This window comes from Dermochelys coriacea, chromosome 10 (genome assembly GCF_009764565.3).
Source record: "Dermochelys coriacea isolate rDerCor1 chromosome 10, rDerCor1.pri.v4, whole genome shotgun sequence".
In the NCBI taxonomy this organism is placed as follows: Eukaryota; Metazoa; Chordata; order Testudines; family Dermochelyidae; genus Dermochelys; species Dermochelys coriacea.
Genome location: NC_050077.1, coordinates 63,331,899 through 63,343,201, shown reverse-complemented (window position 1 = coordinate 63,343,201; position 11,303 = coordinate 63,331,899). Strand labels below are relative to the sequence as shown.

General features: G+C 42.1%; 1 protein-coding gene across 5 annotated transcripts in view; it reads left to right on the top strand.

Annotated features, from left to right (window-relative positions):
• The first annotated feature begins 656 nt into the window (after window positions 1-656).
• LOC119862599 (tropomodulin-3-like) overlaps window positions 657-11,303 on the top strand; it is a 46,975-nt gene continuing 36,328 nt past the window's right edge. The window contains exon 1 of one of the 5 annotated variants that reach the window (XM_038419579.2): window positions 657-798. The gene's annotated coding sequence lies outside the window, so the exon portion shown is untranslated. Of the gene's footprint in view, window positions 799-2,014; window positions 2,166-5,975; window positions 6,019-11,303 lie in introns of those variants that run through there. The other 4 variants (XM_038419581.2, XM_043493768.1, XM_043493766.1 and 1 more) reach the window with 4 other exon arrangements.

Here is an 11,303-nt window from a genome sequence, read left to right as displayed (position 1 = left end):
ACTGCTGTATCATCTAGACAGAAAAGAAGACAAATACTTTTGTTAGAAAGATTATCAGAAAGAAGTCAGTGTTTCTGTCAGAAATCAACCATGTCCAAGGAAATTAGAAAGATAAATTAACATGATGCCTTAACATGTTACTTGCCAGTCTAGTATACACTAGGCCTTCAGGACAATAAATAAACAGAATAAGATAAGCATCTATAATCACTGTATACAAAACACCTTTATACCAGAATAAGGCTTGGTCTATGCCTAAAAAATATTACCCCCCAACCAACATAATCATGCCAGCAAAACCATCAGGACAGATGCACTTATACCAACAACACAGTCCTTTTGCCAGCATAGCTTACTTTATTCAGGGAACTGGTATAAACTATGCTGGCAAGAGGGCTCTTTTGCAGTAGGGTTGCAGATATTGGTTGGACATATTCCTGCAGGTTTCATCACATGACATAATCTTTAATTCCTGGAGACTCCAGAACTATCCTGGAGGGTTGGCAAACCTAATTTTGCAGGTATGTGCAGCATCTCCACTGTGAAAGTTTCTGGGTACGGCTATACTAGGAAACCCTTTCTAGTGTAGACAAAGCGTGAGCGCCTCCATACCGAGTGGGCTTCACCGCTTTAAATCTACCAGTAGAATCAAAGCTATTCCGCTCACCTAGGACTACAACTCCCATCATGCCTGGGGCTGCCCTGGGCTCACAGAGAGGGTGCGCAGGCGCAGTGACGAGGGATTGGAACAACTTCGCAGGGAGAGGTGGAGGACGGTGGGTGCTTGCCGGTGCCGGGGTGAGTCTGTGCGGGCAGGTGGCGGCGGGCGCGCGGGCTGCCTTTGGGCCCGGCCCTGCCCTGCCGCAGCCCGCGGTGGGGAGAGATCCGGCTGGGGGCAGTGGGCAGAGCCTCTCCGCTTCCTGGCTACAGGGCGTGGGGGGCGCCGAGCCGCCGGGGCGGGTCTCGAGGAGGAGCCGCGCGCCCCGCAAGCCGGGCGCGAGGCTGCTCTGCTCGGGGTGTCCCCAGAAGCAGGGGCAGGTTTGGTCCAAGGGGCTCTGGCAGCGTCACAGCTCCACGCCCCGGGAAACTTCCTCCTTCCTTTGTCGCTGTGCTCCGCGCCTCTCCCCCCCTTCCCCCCCCCGGGATTCCCTGCCGCGCTGCCTTATCTGCCCCCTGGCTTGAAAGGCTCCTTAGCGTCCCTCCAAGGGCACCCCCCCCCCCCGAAACTTGATGTCCTCTGGCAATGGGAACGCAGCAACTTTTCCACTCTCTCCTCCTACCCATTGCTCTGTGGCTTGCATTCTAATTTGCTCTGTTAGAACATGCAGCCTTCGAGAGCCTTAGGGTGTTTTCTCGTTTCTTAAGCCATTCTGTCCATCTCCCGGCCCCTGATGTGTTCTGGCTTGATACCTTGGTCTGTTGCCTTGAGATCTCCAGCCGGGTTTTGTTAACTACAAGAAAATAAATGCCCTGTCTGAAAACTTTCTTCATTCATGTTGATGTTAATTAAGTATTTGATAATAAATCATGATATGTGCAAAGCGAGGTTTGGTGTTACAGGAATCATGATGTTCATGTGTCACCCACACGCATTCTAAATCAACAGATTGGAAGTGTAATGCTTTTCTGTGTTAGTCTTGGAAGCATATGTTTGTAAAACAGCTTTACTTTAAAAATGTAATAGACTAATCATCTCAGTTCACTGGCAAAGGGAGAAAAAATTAGGCTAGTGCCCTGTTTAGCATTTTTCTGAGGTGTAAAGGCCTTGAAATGGTTTTTGCACCCCAAAAAAATAGTCTGTGGGGTGACTTTTTAAAACTTTTTTTTTACATTAGAAATGTTTAGCTTGACTCCTTTTTCATTATGTTCTAAAATTCTTGATGTTTTAAAATAATACCTATTTAGCTTAGTAACATTTTGGAGAAAGAAAGCCTTTGTTAAAAATTCAGGTGTCCCTCCTCCTCCTCCTCCCCTCACCCCTTCAAATGAGACATGCAAGCTAACAATGTACATCTTCTGAAACCCTGAGCCACTCCTCCATCAAAACCATGGAAAGGGCCCATAACAATTTTTTAATAATCTTCAGATCATCTTTAATATATGTGAATATATTGTTTTGAAGACATGAATTCAAACACTTATTTTTCTATCTTCCCATGTAGCAGGTATGTGCTAACCTTTCTATCAGCAGTCCAACTGATCAAATAAAATAGCTACAATTTATACTTTAAAAAGTTGGCCTGCAGAATTGGAGCGTGCTCTCTCTCTCTCTCTCTCTCTCTCTCTCTCTCTCTCTCCTCAGCTTTGACACAACTCTCTAAATTTATTTTGTACGTGTTCTACAACTTAAAAACTGCTTCTAAATAATTTTTAGAAGGCTACTTGCCAAGGAATGCTTTTCTGGCATAACTATGTTTAACAAAAGGATATGTATTATATGGAGTGTTAATGTAGAAATCTTCCGGTAATGAAAACTGAATGTCTCATGAGGCTGTGTTCAAACAGGAAATAGAGATATGTTTACGTCAAGACATGTAACTTGAATGACAAGGCTCAGTTGGCCCCTTTGCACATTTACACTGCATATACTTGTCTGTTTCCATGTGCTCTGAAAAAAGAAAAGGAGTACTTGAGGCGCCTTAGAGACTAACAAATTTATTAGAGCATAAGCTTTCGTGAGCTACAGCTCACTTCATCGGATGCTTTCGATGAAGTGAGCTGTAGCTCACGAAAGCTTATGTTCTAATAAATTTGTTAGTCTCTAAGGCGCCACAAGTACTCCTTTTCTTTTTGCGAATACAGACTAACATGGCTGCTACTCTGAAACCATGTGCTCTGAGATTCTCATGAACAAGCTTGCTGTGTTGGCCTCTGAAAGGTAAAATGTGACCGAATGTATTCTAAAAAATGGTGTTAAGTTCTTCAAGCTAGAAAAATAATGCTAGAGGAAGACAGAAACAAATATTTTAAAAATATTTTTAAATAATTGCCATGTTATCAGCAGTGGCAAAGTTAGAAGATATTTGGGTAATCCCGGAATGTAATTTTAAAACAGGAAAATAGAGAGCAGGCTATTTCAGTAAAAAATTCAGATCATAGATATTCAAACAGCTGTGTTTACAATGCCCTGTTGCAGAAGAGACAAGAAAAGAAATCTGGGGAAACAAAAATTATTGTAGCAGGTGTAATTTCACATTATTGCCTTAAAGCAAACTTACTTTAACATAATTAATGTATCCTATACAATTACATTTTGCTAACTGATTGTGTACATAGATTTTTGATACACAAAGCTTTACTGGGATGAATGATTTGGCATTACTAGTCCTTCAGAATTTGGAATGCTTGGTCTTTTGCTTTTCTTTCCATTGTTAGACTACTAAGTATGTAGGATGAATTTTAAAATAGTTTGGTAACTCCTGAAACTTGTTTTGTTATTCTCGATGAAAAGATAAAAGAGGAGCATCTTAAAGTGAATTTCCTTTCCCCTTTTTGTTTCAGGCTCATGAGTGGGTCGTCACTGCTAAATAAGCAAAAGAGGGAGAAATTATGTTGCATTCTATCTGGAGAATTAAAACTAAAGCATACTTTGTTTTTTCTGTTTTTGTTGGAGGATAGCGAATTGCTTTTGAAAATGCTATATGTGTGCAGTGTATGAGCAGGAAGTCCTTAAGTGTACACATACCTGTAACCTTAGCAAGGGATTTCTGCCCCAGCCGCTCTTACCTCTCCAGGGCAGTTGATAACTGCAGGATTTTAGCTAGTGTGTGTTAAGGCTTTTTTTTTATTATTATTATTCTGGTATGCTTCAAGGTCTGGCACTTATCTCTGATCATAATACCTGCCCTTCGGCTAGCAAGGCTTACAAATCTGGAAATGCCTTTAAGCTGGTTGTGCTGAAGAGCACAGCTCATTCACCTGCTGTCCCCAGAAGCTCTGTGTCATTGCTACAGTGATTTCAGCCCAGTAAATGAAAAATGCAGTGTTCTTGAATCAGTCTCCTGTGGGAAATTTCATAATGTTCTCTACTAGATTATTTTGCTGTTCAGTTCTATTTGTATGATTCTATGGAATGGGTGATTGCATTTTTAAGAAATAAGCATCCAGGTATAGGATCTTATTGGACAAGATTATCTGGATTAATGTAGCCATCTCTTAAAACAGCCCAGTATTGTGCTCACTCTGCATCTTTTATTAATGCTATGTATTTATGGACTAAAAGCACAAGCACAAAAAGTAAACACTGCTTTGCTGAAAAGAGTCAATACCTTTTACTGATGTGGGCGGGGAGGGAATAGCAGGTATTGAGCAATGTAGATGCTTCCAAATGTAATCTTTGGTGGAACGTTTTTTTCTTTGCAGGTATGTAGAGGTACAAAACTGCAACATCTGAGTCTATGATTACGTGTTAGGGATTCCAGTTGCCCACAAAGGCATCTGTTAGTTTGAACAGAAAAGTGCTCTTGGTTAATTGAGGTCATTTGACAGGACAAGTGGCATAATGTATGCAAGTTTCATTATAAGGTGAACTGCATTTTGTCCAACTATATCAAAATTTACAGTGAGAAAAATCTACAACTTGCACTGTAGAAAAATTAAAGTGGTATAACGCAAGATGGGAATCCATCTAATGGATATATAACTCTTTAGACCTTTAAGTGATTCTGAACTGGATTGGTTATGAAGAGAAAATGGTTGCCATTTCGGGGCCAGGCACATGAAACAAGTTGGTGCAGTAGACTTAGTTCTTAGTAATAAGTGGCCCTATCCCAAAATTACTATAACTCTCCAAAAATGGTACTCTGATTGGATGATTCAGCAGAAATGCCAAGGCTTGATTGGCTGTAAATCAGTGTAAATCACCAGCTGGTAGATTGCAATCAACTGGTTGATCCTTGAGCCTCTGCCAGTTCATTGTGTTCTCCTGCAGCTAAAAGTCCAGTGGTGCAGCAGGGCTAAGGCTGTTCTCAGAAACAGCCAGCACACCCTGAGGCCCTGGGGGAGGGGCAGGGGTCTCTACATGCTGCTCTTGCCTGCAAGCACCGCCCCCGCAGCTCCCATTGGCTGGGAATGGGAAACTGTGGCCAGTGGGAGCTGTGGGGATGGTACCTGCAGAGAGGGGCAACACATGGAGCCATGTGCTCCCCCCATCCCTCCCCAGAGGCTGCAGGGGTATGCTGGCTGCTTCCAGGAGTGGTGTGGGGCCACAGCAGGCAGGGAGCCTGCCTTAGCCCTCCTGCATCGCTGCCTGAGGCAAGTGCCACCTGGTGGAAGCCCGCAACCCAACCCTGAACCCCCTCCCGGAGCCAGCATCCTGAACCCCCTCCTGCACCCCAACCCCCTGCCCCAGCCTGGAGCCCTCACCCCCTCCTGTACCCCTGCCTCAGCCCAGAGCCCCCTTCCACACGCCGAACCCCTCAGCCCCAGCCCAGAGCCCACGCACCCTCCCGCACCATGACCACCTGCCCCAGCCTGGTAAAAGTGAGTGAGGGTGGGGAAGGTGAGTGACAGAGAATGGGGGGATGGAGTGAGCGGAGCAGGGTCTCAGGGAAGGGGTGGGATAGATCCTGGGTTGCACTTAAATTCAAAAAGTGATCTTGTGAGTAAAAGGTTGAGACCACTGCTCTAAGTAGTAGTACACAATACTATTAATGAGGGATCCCACAACGAGAATCTTAAAGTAAGATGTGTTGGTATTCATATTGCCTTTATGTGACTTTAAAATGACTTCTTATTTCTTCTAGTTTTTGTAAATGAAGATGCTTTAATAAGTTAAAGAGAATGTGGTGTTTATAAATGGTTACGTGTATTCTTGTATGTTGAGAGTTAAAGTTGCTGGCACTGTGAGACTTCCTTTGGCGAAACCTTTAGATTAGGCTCCATTAAGCAGCTGGAACTGTTTCAGTCTCTGATTGATGGTGGAATGCTGATAAAATCTGCCTGTGGACCCTCTTCTCCCTGCCAATTTAGATTCGTCCAGGGGCTGCTTGGAAGAAGATTCTGGAGTAACAAATGAGGGTAAAGTGAACTCTGTAAGCTTGCTGGCCAAAATCAGCTCCGTTTGTTTTTATGATGTCACTTCTATTTTAAAATCTGACCTAAAAAAAAACCCAACAGTTTAGTGACTTCAGTAAAGTTTTTAAGATTTAAGTTTCAACTCTTCCCCACAAAATTATGACTAGAGGAATATTAGGGCCCTGAGAAACTGTCCTTAAAGGTACCTGAGGTAAATTTTTCAGGGATGTCTTTGAAGGAAAAATAAAAAATTAGGTCTTTTTAAGCATTTAGTTCCAATCCACACTTTAAGAGAACACATTTACAGAATAATTCAAGTGTTGAGGTGAGATGTATGAAAGTGGCTGAAGAGTCCTTCAGAGGCTATTAGCAGAGGTGCCTCAGCTAATAAAAGCAGTATAACATAAGAATATTTCTCTCCAGTGCTTATTTCTGTTGTTGCTCATCATTTTCCCAGGCAGCCTCAGAGTGACCTGATTCTTGTCTTTCTCTTCTGTCCATAGTGTTCTAACCAGTCTCATGTTTTAACTCTCCTAATGCTGAATAAACCTCGGAATAGCAGAGGAGACATTGGAGTTGTCTGAACGCAGACTGGGACAGCACTGCATTAATTCACATTTGGAATGTAATACTTGTAGTGATGACTGCTTAAAAACTATTTTTAAATGAAAGGTCAAATTTGTCAAAAAAAATCGTAGCTTTATCCTCTTCTGTCTCTTGCCCCCCTCCCCCCAACTTAATAAAGTTTCCTACTTGACTGGCAAATGGGAGAATAAATTCCTCAAGTCCGGCTATATTGTTCTAGTATCTTAGTTATATACTCTGAGGAAAGTGACCTTTCAGACTTCTACGTGCAAAGTTTTTAAGTTGTAAACTATAAAGTTAGATCAGTGGCAAACACTGGATCCTAGATTGACAGGGGAACTTTGAGATGTGGTCTGGAATGATTAAGTCAAATAACAATGGCATTAACATAGGCTGTAGTTAAAGCTTTTGTGAAAATGAATTGTTTAGTGTAATAAATTTGGATGTTGCTTTGAAGAAAAAGGCACTATGTGCCCCAAAGAGCTTACAATCTAAATACTACTTCCTGCCTCCTGTGATGGAATGGGAATTTTCTGTAATATTTTGCATGAATATTGTGTGTACCTCAGTTTCCCCTATATGCTATATTGTTAACCAGGTGGTGGGAAAAGATTGTTTACTCTCTGCAAAGACCCAGAGATACAAGTGTGATCTACGCCTATTGTCTGAGGCCTGGGTTCTGTGTGACAATGGTTGCCTGAGAACAAGAACAAAGGACTTGGGAGGGACAAAGTGGGGAGGTTATTAAGTGTGAGCTTCTGAAAGTGGGACACTCTCCTGAACTAGCACAAAAGAGAGGCTCTGGGTTAACCAGGATGGACCATGCTGTAACTTTCTGTTCTATATGCTAACCAAGGACTTCCTATGCTGTGTTCCAGACAGCTAATTAAACCCTACTGTTCTTATGATGCTAGCTGAGAGTCACTTGCAGTGTCTGAAGTTGGGGGTGCGTTACTCCCTTTGGGTGTTCAGTTCTCTCTCAGGTGGATTAGCTGAAGGGAGCTCATGGTGTGAAGCAGGGGTGCTGAAGGCTCTGAGGTTCGGTCTAAGAAGGCAGTGAAGCCAAGTGTCTTATCCTAGTGAAAGAGTGAGACCCTGAGGCACTGGACCTATGGATCCGTGACACCAATATTTTGTAGTGAATCAAATAGTGCAAAAACACATTTTCAAAAACTAGTTGTTTGTATTGAATGATGGAAAGCAAATAAAAGCCAAATTAAACAGTAAATTATAGTACCTTAATATAGTTAATGGGAGGTGAAGGGTTCTAGCTTAACAGGCATAACTGTGTAGAGCTGCTGTTTGCCCCATGTTAAGACTACTGGAGACCCTGACAGCTTTTTGGAGCTGAGCATATGTTTCATATGGATCTTAATCTTCTTTTGCAGACCACATTCTGCAGATAATCATGATGGTCAGGGACTCTTTTTGTTCTGTTTGTACAGTGCCTAACACAGTGGAATCCTGTTTCATGACTAGTTTCCTAGACATTACAGTAGTACATATAATTATCACAGCATGGTACATGGTAATCTTTTTTGGAAGATGCCTTTTATTAAAAATGAAAAGTGTACTTTTAAAACTAGTTTAATACTGATCCACAGGTATTTCCTAATGGACTCAAGAATGATTTTAAATGGTAGGCTCATCCCAAATCTTGAAAGGGGACTCTCACTTCTTTTAAGTAAGAGTCTGTATCAGGGGATGCTTAACTTGCTAAGGAGAAGATTCAGAATATTACGCAAGTGTTCTGTTAGTTTCCGATTTTATTTTAAAAGCTTAAAAAAGAGTTCTATCCCACATCCTGTACACCCACAATTGCAACTGTCACTAAGTCTGCATTGGATATAGATTCATAGATACTAAGGTCAGAAGGGACCATTCTGATCATCTAGTCCGACCTCCTGCACAGCGCAGGCCACAGAATCTCACCCATCCACTCCTATGAAAAACCTCACCTATGTCTGAGCTATTGAAGTCCTTAAATCATGGTTTAAAGATTTCAAGGAGCAGAGAAGCCTCCCTCAAGTCAACCATGCTACAGAGGAAGGCGAAAAATCTCCAGGGCCTCTCCAGTCTGCCCTGGAGGAAAATTCCTTCCCGACCCCAAATGTGGCAATCAGCTAAACCCTGAGCATATGGGCAAGATTCACCAGCCAGATACTACAGAAAATTCTTTCCTGGGTAACTCAGATCCCATCCATCTAATATCCCATCTCAGGGGATTAGTCCTATTTACCCTGAATATTTAAAGATCAAGATATGACTGGTGGTCTCCCACTGTATCCTCTAACAGGTGTCCGTAGGTTTTGCAAATGGATGGGAAGCTTAAAATCTCCATACCCTGGAATCTGTAGGCCTCTCAGATGACCTAATCACTTGGGAGCCTTGATTGGTTTATGATGTGCTATCAATAGAACCATCAGGCCAGCTAGAACAGCTTCTGAGATCAATATAGTGATTATATGGCATCATATCTAAGACAAATGAGGTCCATGGATTGCAAGTGGAATCTTAATATATTACCAATATTTGTTTTGTGTAACTTCCAGAGTACTTTCTCAAGGTGGAAGTGGTAAAGACAGTAAGTAGAAGGGAGTTGTGGGACATGGTGTTTGAAAAGTAGCACAGAGCCTGGTTGAAGAAGGCAGATGGTACTGAAGCTGATCATATTGTTTTGGTGGAGAGATTAGTTACTGAGCCACATCAGGGAGTTTTTTTTATAGATTCGAATCACTGACAGCATTGCAGATTGTTTCAAATTATAAATCTCTTGTGAGTGTTTGCATTCAAATATCACAAAGTTGATAAACAGCTTAACTTGGCACTCAGAGTATGCAGCTTGGTGGCTGACAATACTGTGTAATTAGCTGCAGGAAATGTTTTCCTTTAAGATACTATACTGAATGGCTTAAATTGAAAGGAAGGGGAAAAACTTCTCTTTTCTAGAGTCAGAAGTTAATTTGTATCCGTATTGTGTGGGATCCACTGTAGTTAATTTAATTACTCTGCAGATACTGTGAATCCTTAACAAAACTTTTCAGAAATACCATCAAGCTATGGCAACTGTAGTAGTCTGTGCTAGACTATAAGGTACAGAAGTTAAGTTGATGGTGTCCTTTGTTAATTTTGAGTCGCCACTTTTAAGCACATACTTGCATAAACCTGAACTTTCACAGAATCCTAGAAATGTAGGGCTGGAAGAGACCTCAAGAAATCAAGTTTCAGAGTAGCAGCCGTGTTAGTCTGTATCCACAAAAAGAAAAGGAGTACTTGTGGCACCTTGGAGACTAACAAATTTATTAGAGCATAAGCTTTCGTGAGCTACAGCTCACTTCATTGGATGCATGCAGTGGAAAATACAGTAGAGAGATTTTATATACACAGAAAACATGAAACAATGGGTGTTACCATACACACTGTAATGAGAGTGATCAGGTAAGGTGAGCTATTACCAGCAGAAGAGGGGGGGAAAAAAACCCTTTTGTAGTGATGATCAAGGTGGGCCATTTCCAGCAGTTGACAATTAATGTGTGAGGGAACAGTGGTGGGGGGGAAGGGGGAGGGAAATAAAACATGGGGAAATATTTTTACTTTGTGTAATGACACATCCACTCCCAGTCTTTATTCAAGCCTAAGTTAATGGTGTACAGTTTGGAAATTAATTCCAATTCAGGAGTCTCTCATTGGAGTCTGTTTTTGAAGTTTTTTTTGTTGAAGAATTGCCACTTCTAGGTCTGAAATCGAGTGACCGGGGAGAGTGAAGTGTTCTCCGACTGGTTTTTGAATGTTATAATTCTTGATTTCTGATTTGTGTCCATTTAGTCTTTTACTTAGAGATTGTCCAGTTTGGCCAGTGTATGTGGCAGAGGGGCATTGCTGACACACATCACATTGATAGATGTGCAGGTGAACGAGCCTCTTATAGTGTCTCTGATGTGATTAGGCCCTATGATGGTGTCCCCCAAATAGATATGTGGAAGTGAGCTGTAGCTCACGAAAGCTTATGCTCAAATAAATGTGTTTAGTCTCTAAGGTGCCACAAGTACTCCTTTTCAAGAAATCAAGTCCAACCCCTGCTCTGAGGCAGGACCAAGTAAAGTTAGATCATCCCTGACAGGTGTTTGTCCAACCTGCTCTTAAAAACCCCCACAACCTCCATTGGAAGCCTATTGCAGAGCTTGACTAGCCTTATAGTTAGAAAGTTTTTCCTAATATCTAACCTAAATCTGCTTTGCAGTAGATGATGCCCATTATTTCTTGATCTACCTTCAGTGGATATGGAAAACAATTGATCACAGTCTTCTTTAGAACAGCCCTTAATACATTTGAAGACTGTTATCAGGTTCTCTCCCCCTGCCCCCCAGTCATCTTTCTTCAAGACTAAACATTCCCAGTTTTTTTAAACCTTTCCAAGTAGGTGAGAATTTCGAAACCCTTTATTATTGTTGCTGCTCTCCCATTTGTCCACACCTTTTCTAAAGTGTGGCACCCAGAATTGGATACAGTATTCCAGCTGACGCCTTACTAGTGCCAGGTAGAGTGGGACAGTTATCTCCTGTGTCTTGCATCCAACATGCCTATTAATACGACCTAGAATGTTACCCATGTGATGCAGCTGCGAAAAAGGCTGACTAGTACCCAATTTGTGATCCACTATAATCTCCAGATCCTTTTCAGCGGTACTACTACCGCCTCAGCAG